The following is a 21,260-nucleotide window of genomic DNA, read 5'->3' on the forward strand; positions in this document are numbered from 1 at the left end:
ATTATAATACACCCTGTACAAAAGGTACCAAAAATGTCCATGTGACTCGATGGATTTAATCGTGTTGTACACCACATTTAGAAGCAAGTAGTTCCGTGCTCGATTCTTGGCGTTTGTGATCCCACATAAAACCATACGTTCAATTTAGATTAACCTCGACGCCTAACACGATTTTAAGAGAACAAACATGTTGGATGAAAGTAATTAAGCAAATCACACCTACAGAGGAAGCCGAATGAAAGTAATTAACAAAATTGCGTCTTGTTCCAGAGGTCAGAACTCACGGACAATACAATCGTGCTTTCGAATTAGTGATAATTACACCACCCCTCAAAGCTTTCGTGGAGAACTGACCCTTAGATTCGTTAACTGACTCCATGGAATAGCATAATGTTTACGAGCGTGTTTCGGCCGCAAAATTGTGGTGCAAAATCCCTTGCAAGTCTTAGGTTTCTGTTCATTAGCCGCGCACCAACCAGCATCTCCGTTAATGACAGGAAAGAGGAGGATACCTTTATATATTCGCTCGCCGTCTCTTCTTGTAAATCACCAAGTCGGCCGTGTAATTATGGGGGGTTGGCTGTTTACTGAAGAGTGCAACAAATCATTGAAGATTTTACGTTGGAGAGATCTCAATTCGAATTCAATTACTGAACGAAATCCCACGGCGAAATTTTTCAAGCAGACACGTTTTGACATCCTCTTGCGCGTTCTTCATGAAAAAACGGGAGAGTGTGTGGGGGAAGGGGGGAATTAAGGGTTTCGGAAAGTACCAAGAAGCCAGGCAAGACTAAATTGCATTAATGATGATGGGCTAACTGAATTTTCCTTCATCTGAGGCTCGCTTTGTGTACATCTCAACGTCCACCACGGAATTCCGAAGTAACACATGCAATACTATGCACATTTTTCTCAACCGAGATCCTCAATAGAGTGGTATCTTTACAGAAGATCACAAAATTTTGTAGTTCTGGAACCTGTTATCGATACAAGGAGTGACGGACAGACAGAATAGAGCCGATAGCTTGTCAACTATGATCACTAGGGGTGCGGGGGAATTTTGTATATTTGTATTTTTTTTTTACCTTGGGAAAAATTCATGTTTTCAAGAGGTTGAAACGTGTAAGTCAATGGATCGTATGAAAAAAATGGGCATCTAATCATTTTTCAAATTTTGTGGCGCACTAATCCCATTTCATGCAAATAGAAATGTTGAGAACCTGCTAACACGGGAGCACTTGCTCCCTCAGTCAGTACCTGATCCATCGGTGAGCATGTGCCTCTATTTTGATGTGATTTAAAAAAGTAACGAGTTGTTAGAAACCGGACAGGTGCTTGTATAAACACTCTTCTGGTAGAGCAGCCAGCGGCTGGACCTTGCCCGCTGAATAAAGATTATATTATTATTATTATTATTATTATTCAAGCACACAACCATGTGTACATGTTGGCATATCGTCAGCTTATGAAAAACGTTGATGCTATTAGAAGCCGTTAGGTTCGGAATAACGAAAGGGAGAACTTTACTGACACACTTGATTTGCAGCATGTTTCTCGGGACATTTCGACGAACTAACTAACTCTTTAGTTTTCTTAAACCAGAAGGTTCATGGCTGCAGCAACACAAGCCTTCCATCTGTCCCTATCCTGGGCAAGATAAATCCAATCTCTTCCATCCTTACCGATTTCCTTTAGGCCCATCTCAACGTTATCCCTCCATCTTCGTCTTGACCTTCATACAGGTCTCTTACCATCAGGTTTCTCAACAAGAATCCTGTAAACTCTTCTTTCCTCTCTTATTCGTGCCACATGGCCTGCCCAGCTAAGTCTTCTTGATTTCGACGAACTCTTTTGAAAATTACATATTTGGTTTTGGAGTTGCATCACAGCCGGACATGGCCATAAAATAAAGGACGATCCTGTAAAAATCGGCTGCCTGATCTGCCCTCCCACCAACCCATTCGCAGATGATATGCCAAAATTCAAGAGTAAGAAAAAAACTAAGTGAGAGCCTGTCCCTTAGTGCCAGAAACAAAAATAGATCTGCTCAAATAAGCATTCCAATATATAAATGTCTACAGAGTGATGGAAGTTAACACACTCACCACTTATAAAGCATGTAAGAAGAAAACCTTAAAGAGTTTTCTTCTGCAATAGTAATCATATAAATATGTTTTATCTCAAATGTTCTACGTGTGGTGATTTATTAAAACCTCAAGATTCCTTCTGGGTACCTAAACAGAGTGTCAAAGGGCATTTTTTCTGTCTGTGACCCTGTGCCTTTTACTTCTGAAAGTAATTATATGAATCAGCTGGACTTTGGAATGACTCTGCACACAGATAACAGAAACATTGTGCGGAAATACCCATTACAGTTATACAAACAATTCTCCCACTAGTCACTAGTTGACCTTTGTTATCCGATTGGTTGTTTGTGTTTTTTTAAGTCCACTTTATGCACAGAAAGGTTGATCGGTACCTACATTTTAATGTGGGATCCGAACTACATCGAACCCGGGATACTTTGATTACAAGGCGACAACATTACCGCCATAGAGATCTGGTTGCTTGAGTGTGTTTTAAGTCCACTTTATGCACAAATAGGCTAATCGGAACTGGACCTACAGTTTTAAATTGGAATCCGAATCACCACGTGTCTCCAATGGGTATCGAAATCAGGACCCATTGATTACAAGGCGACAACACCATGGGGAAGGCATGCTATCAATTCAAATGAGCACCTACAGCGAATTTTATTCCGGATTTCGCTTCTTCCTTTAGGTGCCTTACCGTTTCATTAACTCAAGAAGCTGGCTGTTGAAATAATAATCGAGAAAGCTGATCTCATTGTTCTTAACCAGGAGCCACGCTGCGTGTAATCAAGAAGACAACGTGTAACCAAGTGAACTAATTCAGCTAAGAAGTTGTCGCCTGTAGTTCATTTAGTCAGACATCAACAACAAGTTTCTGCTTTCGAGATAAATGAGAGATATGGAAGAGATTTGCTCAGACTCAAGCACGTATTCCGTATGATCGAATAAGGTACTCGAGACTAGTCCATGCTATAACTAGCACACGCTAATCATATTAGTTCTTTCATTTTGTTAAACTTCTTATCTTACTTTCATAAAAATAAACATGTTACCACGACAACAATTAAACTACAATTAGAAATTATGAATAATTCAGCCCACGGCTGTAACCTTGATCTTTACTAATTTAACAGAATCCTAGTCAAGAGGAGTGTGAAGGAAATGCTTAGCACCTCCAATCGGCATCTTTAATAGTGATAACAACAAAACATGAATGCCAGCTTATTGCAGTTTATGCTTATATTGTATTTGTGTTATTTTACGTCGCATTTCTTTACCTTGGGTCAACTGCGACGAATGCATGTATTGCATCCTTTATCTTCAAAATCTGTACGTCCTTTCTCGATTAGCCTAAAATGGTTTACAACAAATGCCTTCATTGTCTGTAGTACTGTTTGAAATGTCGAATTAGCAGTTAGTTTCAAAGCATACACGTTCTGTGAGCAGTGACGTGATGAAGCAGGGGCGGTGGGTTAAAAGCACTCAGGAAATAATTATAATTATTTCTCAATGACTAGAGCAATACTTGTCCGGAATCAACAATAAATATCTACGCGAAGTAGAGTTACTAGAAAATAAACAAAATGTAGGGGGAATTGGGACTTCCGAATTCCCTCCCCCCCATCTTTCTACATCTATTTCAAGTGTTGTTATAACCCACTTAATAGAAATCAATTCAAATTGTGCCATTACAATGATTGTAGGTACGAGTATAAAGTGTATTATTTAGTGTATAAGATATTTATCAAAAAGTCACACATCATTCTTATTATTCTTTAATAAAATTTTGTATTATTGTAATTTACAGTTTCAGGGTTCTTTTCATTATTTTCACGAAATTTGACATCCCAGTAGTAAAAATATTACTTTCCCAATGTTAACACCATTAAGCCTTGTTTCCATGATAACCTAAAACTCAATATGCTAACCAAGGCAGAATTTATTTTATTTTAAAACATAAACTGAACGTTACGTTTCAACTTTCTAGCAAGGTCTTCTTTAGACTATGTACAAATACATTTTGGTACATAGTCTGAAGAAGACCTTGCTAGAAGGTTGAAACATGACGTTTAGTTTATGTTTTAAAATAAAATAAATTCTGCCTTGGTCAGCATATTGAGTTTTTGATTACTTTCCCCTTTTCCAATTAAGTTTTGATACTGAAAATTATTGATGATTAATAATAAATAGCTATGATATTCCCTATATTATAAGAAAGGAGGAATTTTCTTTTCCCGATTTGGGAATTAATTTAGAAATTGCGGAAGACAATTTAGTGGAGAGGAAATTCCTTGCCCTCCCCCTTTAAATCGCGTGATCAAAGAACGAATGTATTACTATGCTGCGCCATCATATATCATCTAATTATCATTCATTCTCGTTATCGTGATTAACTTAGAGAAGTTGAAAAGCGACGTAAAATAATCAAAATACAAAATGTCAATATATAATGCACAGTGAAGATTGTTTTCAATGCGCCGACCTCCGTGGCGGAGTGGTTAGCGCAGCGCGCTACGACATCAGGGATCCCTGGTTGGAATCCCGATCTGAGCATGGCTGTTCTTTGCGAGTGTTCCTTCATCAATTTCATCATATCAATACTCATCCACATTATCACGATTAGCCGAAAGTTGGAGAAAAGCGAAGTAAAATGAACCAAATCATGTTTCGAATGCATAAGGTAACCTTCTGTAAGTAAGGAGCTAAGTGGAGAGAGTGAAAATGAGTGAAAGGGGTGAAATGAGTGAAACAAATCTAGGAATCACTCAGCTTTGAGTTTAGCGAAATAGTGCAACTCTAGTGAAAGTAATGGAAATGAAAGACGGTGTCTGTGCACTCTCAAGTAATTGCGAAGAGGAAGTAGACTGAGAGAAGAAGGGATACACAAAAAAAAAATCCCTTGTAGATATGCACAGCTGTAAAGGCTCATACTTGAAAGTAAATTCTATTCTATTCTAATGTTAGAATGGGACTTTCCGAGCCCTCGCAGTAAATCCCGCGCCCAGGTGGCAGTTCCTTGGTCCACCACTGGAAAGAGAGAAAATATTGTATATTCGTATACAGAAGAGTGCATAGTGATTACAAGTAGCCGAGGCAAATGTACTATTTAAAGAGAGACACTAAGAACTACACTTCAATAGCTCAATCAATGGAAAGCTATAAAATTAAACTGGGAAGCCGCAGTGTGGTGTACCAGTGCACCTAAAGCACTGACAGACCATGCTTGTGTTTAATGGTAGCCAGGAATCTACATCTGAAGAAAGCTGCCTGTGCTTTTCTATGAAGCATTATTTGCAGACGGCAAATCTCCAGGAGCAAACAAGCCGATCTGAGTGCCTATATTGTCCGACGAAGTACAATAGGTTTTTTCTCTTCGCTGGAGATCTCCTGGCATTAAAATGCAAACAATGCAAGTGCACTGACTCGTACGGAAAGCGATGCACCGGTAACCACAAGACACAAAGCGGAAGAATCTTAAATGTTGCAGACCAAAGCAGAACAACAACAAACAGAATATTGGCTATCAGCCTGGAAAAGCATAAAAAAGCATATTCTTTTGGTTTGATACTTTTCTTATTGAAGGTTTTCGACTTCATTGAAGAGCACCACGCATCGTCATCTTAAACACTCTGCGGGAAGGAAAAAGTACTCATGCTGAATGAGAGTTGTTTTTATTCCAACGCTTGCCCTATCTCCGAAACGTTGGTTTATAAAAGCAACAGCAGTGGTAAAATTCCAGCTTCATTCAGTATGAATCAACAAGCTCGAATCACCTACAAAGAAAAACTGGTCTACCTTCAACCTCGCTTGTCATCTGAATAAGTAATATTTACATAATGAAGTATATCCACCAGAACAACTTTCTATTTTATTTTCATCTTTATTTCTTATTCGTATTGCGTTACTTAACATTGAAATTTAAAGAATAAACGAAGGGAATGTTCGTGAAATCTGAGATAAATTATTCCATCTACAGTAGCAATCCAAATGATTCTACCTGAAATCAAATGAAAATAGTATATACTTCTTACAGAGTAATCATTATTTACTAATTTTCAAACAATGTCAACTTATTACACATTTTTCAATTGACCAAAATGACTGATTGCGTTAAATAGGAGGGAAACTGATTGGTTATTAAGATATCTTGCCAATTTGCGGTTCATTTCTCACAACCAATTGGAACCCGTTTAAGAGATTGGACACGCTACATGAAATGAAAATACAGGAAGTGATACAATAACAAAAATAAGATGTAGATTGCTCAGTGAATTGAAATGAAATATCATAATACGTAATTTTGTCAATTTGTCAATATATTTTTACTGGTATTTATAGTTAATTGTAGACTACTAATCAGGTCTCTGGTATAATGAAAGAATTTCAATGTTTTGTCAGCTTTCTTTCGAAAGTTTCAATTATCTCTAAAAACATAAAATAATGAATTCAATTAAAACGGAATGACGGTAATCAGTCTGTGCTAAACGCACCACCAAACAACGCGAAAGTGAAATAGAGAAATGAAAGAACTTTCTTATCTCTATGATGTTGCAGAGGAATTTCCATGACTCGTTGGCTTTCACAAGCATTACGGTCTACTTAATTAACCTATAATTCCATGTGATTTCAAGTCATAAATTCTTCAATATCTTTATTCTGCTTCTACAACAGTAGAACTGCAAAGCCAGACTGATGGGATCGAATCCCAGGCTTCGATTTTTGTGGTTCTCTTGTATACATATCCAAATAATTCACCATTCAGGTTCATCGTTCTGATTAACTTTCGAAGTATAAAAGTAATCAAACTAATCAAATTGCATGAAGTAGCAGCGACTGTACCAAAATAATGACAATGGAATGGAAGGGGATTATTTGAAACTATCATCACGCAACTTACCTCAAGGTAATGACTAAAAAACATTGCAAAGGGCTGTAGTTAATTTGTAATTAGATAAGAATCAAACTGTTATTTTCAAATACTTAAGTATAGTGCGGATTCTCTTAATTATTTATGCACCATTAGTGGCTTGCAGTACTAATGGTTTCAACAAATATTAGTTGTAATGTTATATAAACCGCATCATATCTAGAAGTAAGTCTTGAAGCTTTCCTGGCGACGAATGATGAAAAGATTCTCTCAGGCTATTGACCAGGCGAGTTATGGAAAACATTCCAAGCTTTCGAGAACTAACGTCACTCTCATCTTCAGAAGATGAGAAGATGTGGAGATGAGAGTGACGTTAGCTCTGGAAAGCTTGGAATCTTTTCCACAACTCACCTGGTCGATAGCCCGAGAGAATCTTTTCAACGCATCAAATCTATCTATCTATAGGCCACACCGATAGGTAATCGCAGGTGGGTGGGTTTGGTTTAAATTGAGTTCAGTCATTATTAATTGTTAATAGTTTTGCGACAATTTGACAATTAAGAAAAAATGAAATTAATTATAAAAAACGAAAGAAATTAACTTTCCAACTAATTCAGGTTAGAAAGAAGAACAACAACACGAGACGATATTTGGACCGTTAATATTTTTATTGTACAATCTTGTCCCCTGCATTGTTCAGCGAAAAACATCACAACAAACAATATTTCAAAGGAGGTTGTGGTATTAAGTAGCACAACGTAATGTTTTATCAGCAAATCAAAACTGCACAACCAGGTTTGACCTTGAAACACTTGCATGTTCCAAATAAACAACATTATTAAGCCATGTATTTTTTTTATATATATATAATGTTGTTGTTTCTTCTCCCTCTGAGTGCCACTTCATTCAAGGAAAAGCAACGCTTTAGGGCAGGGTTACAGCATGAAACGTGAGGCCCTTTGTTAAGAAAGTTTCTATTAACCAAATTAGGAATTTCCGTAAACATTTTCGTAAGCTTGTCAGCCGTAAGTCTGGAGGGCTGCACGGTTGATGTCACGCATTGCCATCATTGCAATTGATTGACACAAGTGGCAAGGGAGGAAGCATCTTGTTTTCGGAGGACGAAAAGGACTCTCGCTTATCGCACCGAACTCTGACACCTCCTTGGTCAAGCGCTGCATTTCGTCTTCAGACGTCAGGCGAAATGCTTTCGTTGTTAGGCTAAATGTAGTGTAGTTATGCTAAGAGATTTAAACCTAACCACGAAAACATTCCGCGCTTACGTCAGGAGATGAAATACGACGCTTGACCAAGAAGGTGTTTGGGTTTGGTGCGATGAGTCATACCTGACGAAAAGCAGTGGAGTACTTCTTGTCAGGGAGCTATCGCCCATTACAACTATAAGGACGTTACCTTACTCGATCTCGAGAACTTAATTTAATTTCGTTTGATTTGTTTCATAAAAACAACATGTAGTACTATACAGGGTGTCATTTTAATGGCGCCCACGGACCACGGAAACGTATAGAGGACATCAAAACAAACAACTTTTCTCAGTAACATTTTTCTCGTTGGTGCGTCGTTTTGGCGCTACAGTCGTTCAAAAAAGCCTGTTTTGCCGCCTGAATGCTGGCAACCACACACAACATTTGATTGCATTTGTGACGTTATATCCCGTCGTGAAGCGATGCGTTCCAGGGTTGCCAGGAACACACATATTCAGTGAAAAATGACATAGCTACAATCAGTCACATTATGTACCGTAAAAAAACGAGAAAACACGTTCTTTAACCTAAGAGGAAGTAAACAAACGATACGAAAAATTGTAGAAGGAAAATATAATTCAAGTGGAAGTGGTCATATCGAATTTTGTCTCAGCTTACATGTCAAATATTTGCAAATCTAGTTACCAAGTTGGCATCTACAATTTAGCCTGTCCACTTCGTCCTTCTGATACTAGTTGTCTGTGACACACTGAACAGATAACAAGATAGAAATGAAAGAACTCAAATTTCAAAGGTAAGCAACAGATAATATAATGTATATTCAGAGCATTATGAGGTAAGTGGGAAAAATGATTGAAAATACAGGGATATAAGTAGTAGCAATACAAGCTCTAAGACGACTATGTGTTTATCTACGCACCGGATACACATGTAACAGTTTGCAAATGTGAACAGGGTAGTATATTCGGTACTGATTCATCATTAGATTGTTACTATGGTTGTACTTGTTTTAGCCGTAATGTAACAACGTGAACCTCGGATACTTCCGTTATCAGCACAAAAGTACCGCATGGCATCTGGATACAAATCTGTAGATATCAACCTTGCAACAAGATTTGCAAATATTTGACATGTAGTTGGGCGTAAACAGCCACGTGTAAGCTGTAAGTCCAATAAAATTTATTGTTGTTGATATTTTAGATGTAGGCTGAGACAAAATCCGACATTAACATTTCATTTTGAATACGTGTCTTACCATTTCTTATATCGATGGTTCACTTCCCCCTTCCCCTGAGATGACTGCTGATCTTCTGGCTGGTAGGCTATGATGTTCGGTCTGCTGGACACGTTTCTCGCTTCGTTTTACAGCTAATATTGCGGTTGGTAGTTTATCATTTTTCACAAAATTTGTGTGTTCCTTGCAACTCTGCCGTGCGCTGTTTCGCCGCAGGATATGACGTCACAGGTACGATGAAATGTTGTGTTGGGTTGCCAGCATCCAGGCGGCAAAACGGTCTTTTTTGAACGGCTGTAGCGTCGAATCGACGCACCAACGAGAAAAATGTTACTGGGAAAAGTTGTTTGTTTTGATGTCCTCTATACGAATCTGTGGTCCGTGGGCGCCATTAAAATGACACCCTGTATATATATATATATATATATATATATATATATATATATATATATATATATATATATATATATATATATATAAAACTAACCTAAAATGGTCTAGAATGCGAATCCGGAGAAGTCATGAATACGTATTGCTTTCCTCCGTCATTGCCAAAAATCGTACTACTGTCGTGATAGGCGTAATGGTATAATATTAGACGTAAAACGAAACAAAGTAGCAAAAATATATTCTTGACGCAAACATTTGTCGTTCTACTGGCCAAGCACGTTTAGTGGTCGACTCAAGATCTTGCTACTGAAGGTTCCTGGTTCGAGTCGTGACTTGGACATGGGTGCTCCGTTCCTTTCATAAATTTCCTCTAATCATAATTCATCCTATCCTCATCTTCAACAACGCCTACGGTAATAACCGTGCATAGTTGTTACCGTAGTCCTTGAGTTTCTACCCAAAATGCAAATCTTCCTCTTTCGTCATGAACATTCATTCATCCACTAGTTCTATTATTAAGAATGACCTAACGACTGAACAAGAGATACCAACAATGCACTCTACACCTGGAACATGGTTCTGTAGTTAAAACCTTCTTTCAAAGACCAGACACAAACATGACTCACCATGATTTCAGGCTCCTCGCTTAGCGTCAACCATGTCACACTCGATGAATCCTTCTTGAATCCTCAAGAGTTTGCGACCCCTGGAAGCAAGGCAGGCTAGTCAAAATCTGGATGTGAGTTCATGCTGTTTAATTAAACATTTTAGCCTGCTTTCGTTTTATTAGCGGAATTTAATTTACTTGGCATCTGCTGCGTCCAGGTTCCTGCAAATACATAATTGAACATTTTTTTATGGCCTTTTGTCCTCCTGTGCACCTATGAATGAATAACACTGCAGGATACAGTTGGCTAAATCTCAAGGAACATAAGAACTGAGAATTATTGGATAATTCAGCATCGAAGAAGCAAAATTGGACTTAGGTATGAAGTAAGTGTAATTGTGGTGTTTACAAGTTTATCAAGAAGAGAACTAATATAACCTGGCTCAGGACCACTATGTCGCAATAACATGATCTTATTCTGACACCTGATGCTAGCAAAAATATCTTTTTAAAGCATTATAGCGGTGAGAAAAGTGGAACTTGATTATCCAGAAAAGATTGCAAGACTCCAGTAAACTAAAAGGAGAGAAGTAGACCAAATGTGTGTAGCTTATATAAAAAATGTTTCATATGTCAGTTAAATCAAGATTATATTACTAGTACCGTGCTTTTAAAAATGGTATAAATGATATGTGGAACACAATTTGTATGTTATTATGGTTAGAATAACACACCTTTGGTGAAGTCAAGCAAAGAATACAAAACCAAAAGGTTAACAACCATTTGAATTTGTGAAGAGATCAATGGTTTCCAAAAGATGGGAAGTCATTACATGTGATTCAGATTAATTAAATAATACAGAAGAAGGCTAGGGAGTTAGTTAGTTAGTTAGTTAGTTAGTTAGAAGAATATGAGATAGAATATGGAAACGAAATATAGTGCCTATAAATGTATATCAGAGGAATCAATGAACAGAAAAATTCCAAAATGAAGAGTGATTTTCGAGGACTAATAGTCTTGTTTTCCGTATTGATCATAAGTCCAATTATTAAGATATCAAATTACTGGAAAGCATTCTTGAAAGATAATTTACTTGAGAAGGACATTGTTCACAATAAAACAAACAAATACACAAACGTGACGTTGTTAGTATGAAATTATAATGATTTAAAGCAAAGTAAATTGTTATATTTCATAATAACTTAAGAAAATGTTTGAGCAGCAAAATGTGTATTTTATGTTTCGTTTATAGTTCCCTAACAAAATTTACAACGCCCTGACTCTAATTAAATTAAATGACTAACTACAATGCCTACTTATACAAGAACGATCCTCAATTTTGTCATATAGCCACTCATAGTTCACTAATATTTCTCTGACTATCTCATAATCTGTTTCATTTACCGTATACCAAGATCTTCTTTTAAGTAAAGAGGAAAAATGTTTTAAATGATACACATTGTTACTACTAAATATTTTCTTGACATTTCTTCAGTAAGATGCACTGTTAGAACCGAAGAGAAACAAATTGGTTCCTTTGAAAGTTAATCGAATTTTCGTAATGGCATTATATTCTACTTTTATGGCAAAATTCTAATGTAATTTTGTCGTCTGATGTCGAATTTTAATACTGTAAAGAAAACCTCAACCTCCGTCATATTAGTGAGGAATATGAACAAGATGTTTCAACTGCGGCGTAGAAAGCAACTTCAATTTCCTTTCGTATTTCCTCTTCTACAATATTCGAATAATAGGCTTCAATATTAAAGACAAACTATAAACGTTTCAATTCATACGAATTCAAATTCGAATCAAGATGCTTCTGGTGATATTTTTCTATTTCATGCTGTCTTAATGTTTCAAGTTGTGTTTACACACTATCTGTTGAAAATTCATCAAATGTATTACATTATTTGTCAAATGCTTATATGTCTATTGAACACATTTTTCTTAATATAATTTATTTATTCCGCCTGCATCAAGGTTGGCAACGTAGGAGTTCTTTGACATTTTTTTAAAGATACTAAAGCAAATGTATGTTGCAAATTGATTTATTAACAGATAAGTCTGTTTTATACTCTTAAAAATATTTCGAATGTGATCAGAAAGAAAATTCTGCGAACCACAAACAAGATACCAACAAAAATTGTTATATCGGTTCCTTTGTTCTATAATGACAAAAGTTTCTTAAGTATTTTCATATTTTCCAACATTTTTTCCTTCTTCTTACAAAACACTCGAATCTCAATTTATAATGTTATATTTATTTTTAATTTCTTCTTGAACGGAACTTCATAGTAAAATATTTGAACTCAAGTTGATGTTATATTGTTTGTTATATTTGTGAGCAATTATATTATTCACTTATGGTTTAGCCAGACACATATAAGAGATTTATATTTCTCATTTACATTCTTTGTTTTCTGACTTAATCAATTACTGCATATATTTATTACTTTCGTTATCCAGATTGGTGACGGTGGTCTCACACTAACAATGTCCAGTGTCGAACTTAAACTGTCACTTCTTCATTTTTTCTCTTTAGTATCTATAAGCATTAAACCCGATTCATTTTAGTGATTCACTTCATATCTTTTAAACTTTCTTGAGTATCGGTATATCACAAATATGTATTTGAAGTAGATCGTATACCATAAAGTTCCCTATCAGTCTCATATAAATTAAGAACATATTGAAACTAAAGAACAGAATTCTTGCAAGAAATAACGTGTTATTAACTGTTCCTTCACACGTACATACGTAGAAATCTTGCCTCATATACTTTGTTAGATTTATCTTCGCAAATAAAGCCAGAGTCATATCTCCTGTGTATTTCGAAAATTCCAAGAAACTTCGAAGTTAATGGCTAAATAAAATTGCTGGATAAAAAAAATCTAGTTTTGTGATTCCTTGACTTCTTGTAAGAAGATTGCACATTTTCTTAAATACAAATTTTTAGACAGCACAACCTAGGTGATTTCAGTTTGGAAATGCATTTTAGAAGATAACATAAGATAACAATATACACTATGTCACAGGAATAAAAGGATAAATAGGAAAGGCTGATGGGACAACTCATAAATAAAGAATAAAAAAATATTTACGAATTGAGCCCATATAAGCTGAAGGAATATCATATGCAATGTACAGAATACAAAAAAAGAAAAAGAGTAAAAATGTTGTGTAAGTGATCTTAAAGGAAAGCACTTAAAATGGCACGCACCTATTCCTTGCATAAACTGTTCTACTTAAAGAGTGGGAAAGGAGATTGCGTCTGAGAATGTGAACATCAGTCTGCTTACAGGGGGCCTCCCCGATGGCGCAGTGGTTACGTCGTCGCCTTGTAAGCAAGGGGTCCCGGGTTCGATTCCAGGTGGAGGCACATAGTGGTTCGGATCCCACTTTAAACTGTAGGTCCAGTCCACTGTGCATAAAGTGGACTTAAAACAACAAATCAATCCAATCCAATCCAATGCTTACAGGGGTTTTACATTTGGAGAACATTTTTTACACATTCTTTGGATCTTTCAATATCGTTCTTATACTTTGTCATTTTTTAAAAAAATATTTATTGATGTTTATAATTTGAGATTCGTGAAGTAATTATTATAACACATTGGAAGGAATAAATCCATTTATTTCGCAAGAACTGTGCAATATATTGCTTATGAAAATACATTGTGTGTATTAAGTGACAGGTGTAAATAGCCTACGTGCTGACCGATCCTCATTAATTTTAATATAAAATCAAATAGTGCCATGCAAATGATTTTCCATCAGGAATAGAACCGAGGATCCTTGGATTGAGAAACAAGAGAGTTTACCACTCCAATATCGAGAAGATCTGCGTGTGACGCATCAACTGGGAATGTAGGATAGTAAGAGATGCCCTTTAAAAACGAGCTAAAGCAGACGACAAAGCAAAGACAAGCAAAAAAGAAAAAAAAGTCATATCCCCCACCTCGATGAAATTTCTAGGCACGATACTGCCTGCGCGGCGTTCTCTCGTGCTTACTGTAATCTGATCTGGTGATGCAGTGAGGACGTTGAAGGGCAGTGAACTACGAAGGAGGGTTATGTTTGCTATTCCCCACCCACAAACCCTTCTTTTTCTAGTCTGTACCTTGCACACGACGTCATTAACTTGTGAATTTAATCTTGGAAGAACAAATTTCTATTTTTAAAAAATATATATTGATTAACCTTATATCTGCAAGATATTTATATATTTTAAGTTGCAATATTGCAAATATATATTACATGGTCAATACATATTCACATTATATGTAGGTGGTAGGTGTCGGAGGTATCTTTTGAAGTTCTAATAGTTTATTTAGTTCACGTTGGCTCCCATGGCGAAGTGGTAGTACCACACCAGAGGCTTCATGTTCCCATCATCAATTTCATGATTCATAGTCTTTGTCGCAATTGATAATATAAGAGATAGACATGGAATGACCAAAGTAGAAAGAAAGATAGCTTATCCAGTTTAAGCTGCTCTATGGTCTGTCTACTCAGTCTCCTATCTATTACTAGTATACCTGGGAATAAAGGGTATAGAAATATTGTCCTTGTTCACAATTTCTTGCTACATTGCTAATCGTGACTGGAATCCTTGTACCACCCCTTGGTGTTTTCATCGCACAGTGTCAAATGCGGTATACTATTTTATAATAATAATAATAATAATAATAATAATAATATACCCGGCTCATTGACTTTCAATGACGCCGCCGACGTCCTGGACTATTGTCCCGGCCTAATCATGGTTCTTCTTTTGAGCGTCCCTTCATCCATTTCATCTAGCATAGAAAATGCAAACATATGGTTTTCCATATATACAATTAGCTAGCTTTCATCACTACCAGCTCCCAACCTCCTTCATATTCTTAAGTTTAAAATGTTTGTATCTACTAACGAATGTAGTAATCAGAAGTATGATAAAATAACAACATATTGAAATAATATGACGAAATAACAAGACAAAAGTTTACAGATCCTAGGATATATTCACTTGAAACCTTAAAATTATGTGCTGATGTCAATTTAAATCAGAAGCCCAAAAGAAAAACAAATAATAATAATACAAAGAAGATAAATGTATTCAAGAATCCATTTTACTTCTTTCAAATCAGATGAAGAAATACAACCTGGAAACCACTTTGTGATAGTAATTCATTCTTGAAAATTTATGAATAATAAAGTTAAAATTAATATGAATAATATTTATAAAAAATCCAAAACATACTGTACGTACAACATACCATATAAAATCATCTCTCAGAGAGACCAATGTCCAAGTTGAAGGGAGAAATATAGCATAAGTTGTGAAAAATGTTCGAATGTAAGGAAGAAAGATGAAATAATCAGAAAATCAATATATATATTATACATTTGCATATTCCTAATACTCTCCACACGATGCGAATTCATTACAATGGGTATTATATGTAAATATATATACTAGGAAGGGTTTCATTTTCAGGAAGTGACTCTGGTCTTGATCACCTGTTGTTGATACAATACATCATGTACTAAGTACATTGAAGAGCAAAATTCGAAGTATATCCTAGTAGTTTGTTCCATTTTAGTTTTTAAATGTTTATTTTCTCAAAGTTTTCACACAGGAAATGAATAATTGCTTATTCATTACTAATTATAGTGTTATATTTGAATTATTTTTCCTTCTTTCTCTTTTCCCATTTTCCCCTTCCTACGTCTTAGAATTTATTTCTTCTTGCTTGTTCTTTTTCTTCTTGCTTGTTCTTTTTCTTATTGCTTCTTCCGTTTTCGGTCTTATTTTATCCTTGATTTTTTTTGTCTCGTTATATATAATTCATTCTCTCCTCAATAGCATTTATTTCCGTTCCTTTCCTTACTATATACCTAGGTATCTCTCTGTCGGTCTTCTCTCCCTCTCTCTTTGAATCTGCTAAAATATTTGTTACCGGCAAACATGACGTCACACGATTTTCAGTCGAAGTACTTACATATCCCACACTTCAGACAAAAAAACCTTTTTCTTAGTTAACCAATTAGCTTATGTAGCAACTAAAAAAATATTTCACGTTTCAAAATATTCCATTCTATTTATGTGACTTCCATAATTAGGGTTCATCATTCTATTTATGTGACTTCCATAATTAGGGTTCATCATTCTTCTTCATATAAAAGGAAAAGGGTAAATAGTTTTTCCTACATCGATTTCATTAATTAATTAAATTAAATCTTCTTCTATATCTTCTGAACTTGTTGCTGGTTTTTTAAGATGGCAAATAATTTCAATCTTATTTTTACAATCAGTTTTCGAGTTTTGATTACACGTTGTACTTCCTAATAGTCTTTCACAAATTAATGGCTGTTATAATTTGTGATCACCTGCTGTTAAGCTTAATTATATCACACCTGAGGTAATTAAGGTGTTGTAGTACAAAAGGAAACTTAATATCACATACATGCCCTGAAGGCATACAATTGTTCACCAGAATCATTAACACGCATCATAACGGAACGCAAAGTTTTAAAAAAACTGTGACGGTACCTGTAATTTGATTTTACTTACATGAATCTTATCTGAAAGGTAAATCATAATTAATTTATTTTCGTTTCAATTTTTCATTTATAAGAATACCTGATCCAAAGATACGATTCTGCCGTTTCGTTTCGGGTTGTGCAGTTTTATTTGCTGTAAAATGTGGCGTGCTGTTTAATGTACGAACCAAGCTTTATTTCGAAACATTCTAGTTTAATATGTTTGTTTGTTAGTAAAAAAAATATTGTTTTCCCAATGGTAGGGACAGTCTTCAAAACTAGTCACCAAACTTAAGCTGGAAGAACTAATTACACAAACTATTCATACTTCACGCCGATTGTCGATTCAAAGTTCTTTAAACATACTGCAGTTAACACAGTAAAAAATGTAACACAGTTGAGATATAGATGTATGATGACAGTTTGAAAATATTAGAAAAACTAAAAGAAGTAATATGTGGAATTCGTGGAGCACATTTTTCTTACAATATCCATTTTCTTTTAACCCTTTATGAACCATAATAATTTCAAATTACGAACAACTGCTTCGATAGTAGAGGAAGAACTTCTAAAAACTGTAGGGCTTTATCATCGTGATTCCATACAAATCTTCATTCAATATTATTTGCCGCCCACTGAAAAACATATTGCGAATTTCTGCGTTATAAGGTCCTGTCAATAATGTTATTAGATGAGCCACAAAAAATACTGTCGCTATTCTCGGTTGAAAAATAATGGTGGTATTTTTGGCGTATAATCATAATAACTTGAAAGCACTTGTGTTTTCTCAGAAAATATATAAACGCGTCTGTATTGGAATGATGTATACCAAACGTAACAAAACCAAAACAGTGCCTAAGCTCGAAGTTGTGCGCGCTCCTGACTTGAACAGGAGGAAACTGCAACGTTCAGCTATTTCTGGAACTAATAATCCATCCGGGAGCATGTTTACGACTAACAGACATCGTGGTCTTGCATATTTGCTCTGTTTACAGAATGTACAACGCTCAATGTACATTTCCTCGTTATCTCGTCAACCTTAAAATAGAACATATTATGTAGTCTGAAGATTACATATCACTCCTTTTGTTTGGCCGCTTGGTGTGCTCGTTGGGATTTTATACACATTTCGACGAAAACGATTGGAAATTCAGTAACTCATTGTGTAGACAATATACACTCATGCTCATAAATTAAGGATAATGCTGAATATTGTACAAAGAAATATTTGATGTGCACGTTGCAGCTTGAAATGATGTCTGGGTACTGTACCAAAGAACCTGTGTTGTCTATGACCTTGATCCAGTGTGGTGGCGCTGTAACCAGACAAATGACTCACAGGAGCGAAACTGCTGACCAGAGTACAGTGCCTACAGGAAGTGTGCAGTTGTGTTCGGTTGTGGGAATGGTGAGTGTGTGTGTGAAATGGCTCAACGAACACATATTGATGATGTAATGAGGAGAAGGATACTTGGGCGGCTAGAGGCGGGCCAAAGACAGCAGGTCGTATCACAGGTGCTTCATGTGCCACAAAGTGTCATGTCACGATTATGGCAACGATTCCAACAGACTGGAAACGTGTCTCGGCGCTACAGCAGTGGACGTCCACAGTGTACAACACCACGAGAAGACAGGTATCTCACCGTAAGTGCCCGGATACACTGACGGAGTACTGTCGGCGGCCTTGCTCGAGACCTTGCAGCTGCCACTGGAACAGTTGTTTCGAGACACACTGTGTACAGACGACTCAACAGGCACGGTTTATTCGCCCGGAGGCCTGCAATTTGCATTCCACTGTCACATGGTCACAGAGTAGCCCGTAACAACTGGTGTAGAGAACACAGGACATGGACAATGGAAGAATGGTCTCAGGTACTCTTCACTGACGAGTCCAGGTATAGTCTCAACAATGATTCTCGTCGTGTAACCATCTGGCGTGAACCAGGAACCAGATACCTACCCGGTACCATCGTCAAAAGGGACCAGTATGGAGGTGGTGGTGTCATGGTGTGGGGTGGCATTATCCTGGGTTCACGTAGACCCTTTCATATCTTTGATAGAGGTACTGTAACAGGTGAGGTGTACCTGGATGTTATTCTGCAAGACTACGTTCGTCTTCTCAGAGGTGCAGTCGGTCCTACGTTCCTCCTGATGAATGACAATGCCAGGCCACACCGAGCTGCTATTGTGGAGTACCACCTTCAAACAGAAGACATCATACGAATGGAGTGGCCTGCCTATTCCCCCGACCTCAACCCAATCGAACATGCTTGGGATGCTCTAGGCCGACGTGTCGCCGCACGTCTTCCACCTCCTCGGACTCTTCAGGAGCTCCGACAGGCACTGGTGCAAGAATGGGAGGCCATACCCCAACAGCTGCTCGACAACCCCCTCCAGAGTATACCAAGCCGTTGTACTGCATGTGTCAATGTGCATGGACATCACATTCAATACTGAAACTTGTGCACATGCTAAAAGAACTGTGGAACAACATTTTACAATCTCCCTTGCTTTGTATCATATGTGCGCTCTTTGGTTTTTCTCAAGTTTTCTGCAATAAACAGGGTTAAACAGGGTATGTGGATGTCTTTCTTGTGTGTTCAACATGTGTCTGTGCTCCCACAACTAGTTTGTTTCAGTGCTGTATCGTGGGGCACCAAAACCTCTATTATCCTTAATTTATGAGCATGAGTGTAGTACAGAGTTGTACTCATATAGAAACTCCATAACACACACACACACACACATTCGGAAGGGTTTCTAAGCAAAATGCTACAAATGTGCCTGGAGCCACAGTCAGGATAATCCTCAGTGGCGTTGTGTGTGGTCCTGCACCGTACTTGTTCAAAATGGACTCAGCTTTTATATTAGGAATGGAGATTTCAGTCAGTCAGATTTCAGATGGATGTATTGTTGCTAATTATACTAATGAGTATATCTCCGCATGATGAGTTTTAATCCAAACTTTTTCAAAATTCAAGATCAGTGTCTCGTTTTCAATTTTTGTTTAGGGTGAGCATAATGTCACGGATGGAAATAGCCTAAGTACTCACGCACCCATAATTTTAATTACAATCAAACAATCTTTTAAAACATGCGTAGTATGTTGGCCAACAGAAGACCACGCATGGATTTAAAATTTATGAACTGCTTTCTAGTTGCTTGTTGACTGTCAACTTTAAATGAATGAAAATGAAACAAAATGTTAAATATTGAAAACAAAATTCATATAATATTTGTTAATAATCTTAATGTTGAGATTAGTGCCATAACGCTTTTTTTCAGTGTCAGAGGCAGTTGCAACTTTTGCCTCTGCGCTACGGCTTCTTAATGCTAAGCCTTGTCTATCAAGAAAATGCAAACAGTTCTTGCCACCCTAATTTTGACACCCAATCGCTGCTACTGCTTCTTTATCTTTTTCTACTAATAATAATAATTTGCAGAGCACGACTTTGAGTTTGAGGTGCTAAAGTAACAGCATAAAGCAATCAACATATTAATCTGAATTTTTAGGTAGTAGGAAGAATCTAACCTCTGACCACATCGTTCTTGCTGCTCACCAATTCAAAATATTCCAACCAATCACGTAGCGCAACAGTGGTGATACAGTGGAAGTCACAGAATACAGTGTTCTTGGAGGCGTTACGTAGGGCGTGACACCCGGCTTCGATTCCCTATGTGGATGTTCTCAAGTGGGAAACTTTCCGACAATGGCAAAGCATCATCAGCTCTGGGGCTCACCCACTCGCCAATGCGTATGTATCGGGAGGGAAGGGGGATAAGGCGGCCGGAGCGTGGTGCTGATAACATTACCTCCAGTATGACCTGGAGCGAGAATGAGTGGCGTGCCTTCATGACAGTGCAATCTGCAGGGGAGAACGTTATTTCGTAATTCTTGAACGGTGAGAGAATTCAGAACTATAGTATAAACATCCAATAATGCATTTTCTGAATGGTACGTGAAATTTAAATAAAAAAGTGAAAAGGCTGAACGATTTATATCCTTTGCCTGTAGATCAAAAGTATTCACTTCAAGCAGTTTCACTGAAGAAGGATTTCTATAAATAGTTAATCGTAGAGGTCATTTGCAGCTTAATTAATAAAAACAAGTTTCACGAAACTTTTAAATGTATTCTCGCATGGATTACGCAGAATGTCGAAACATGCGGGGAATTCCAAATTGGTCAAAGTGTGACAAAAACGTCATTTATATTCCGTACCGGGTTTATGCAGTGAAGGGAATTTGTGATGCTGCATAGATGCAGAAAATCAACTTCTTCTGCTCTTACAATCGATTGTACAGGCAAAAGAT

At 36.8% G+C, this 21,260-nt stretch overlaps 1 protein-coding gene across 2 annotated transcripts in view; it reads right to left on the reverse strand.

Annotated features, from left to right (window-relative positions):
- The window catches only part of PlexA (plexin A), a 597,216-nt gene that overhangs the window by 325,797 nt on the left and 250,159 nt on the right, over nt 1-21,260 (reverse strand). Inside the window, exon 3 of one of the 2 annotated variants that reach the window (XM_083117040.1) lies at nt 10,437-10,639. The exons of the other annotated variant lie outside the window; for it this stretch is intronic. The gene's annotated coding sequence lies outside the window, so the exon portion shown is untranslated. The remainder of the gene's footprint in view (nt 1-10,436; nt 10,640-21,260) is intronic. 2 annotated transcript variants of the gene reach the window in all.

The sequence above is a fragment of the Lepisma saccharinum genome, chromosome 2, assembly GCF_977018435.1.
Source record: "Lepisma saccharinum chromosome 2, izLepSacc3.1, whole genome shotgun sequence".
Taxonomy (NCBI): domain Eukaryota; kingdom Metazoa; phylum Arthropoda; class Insecta; order Zygentoma; family Lepismatidae; genus Lepisma; species Lepisma saccharinum.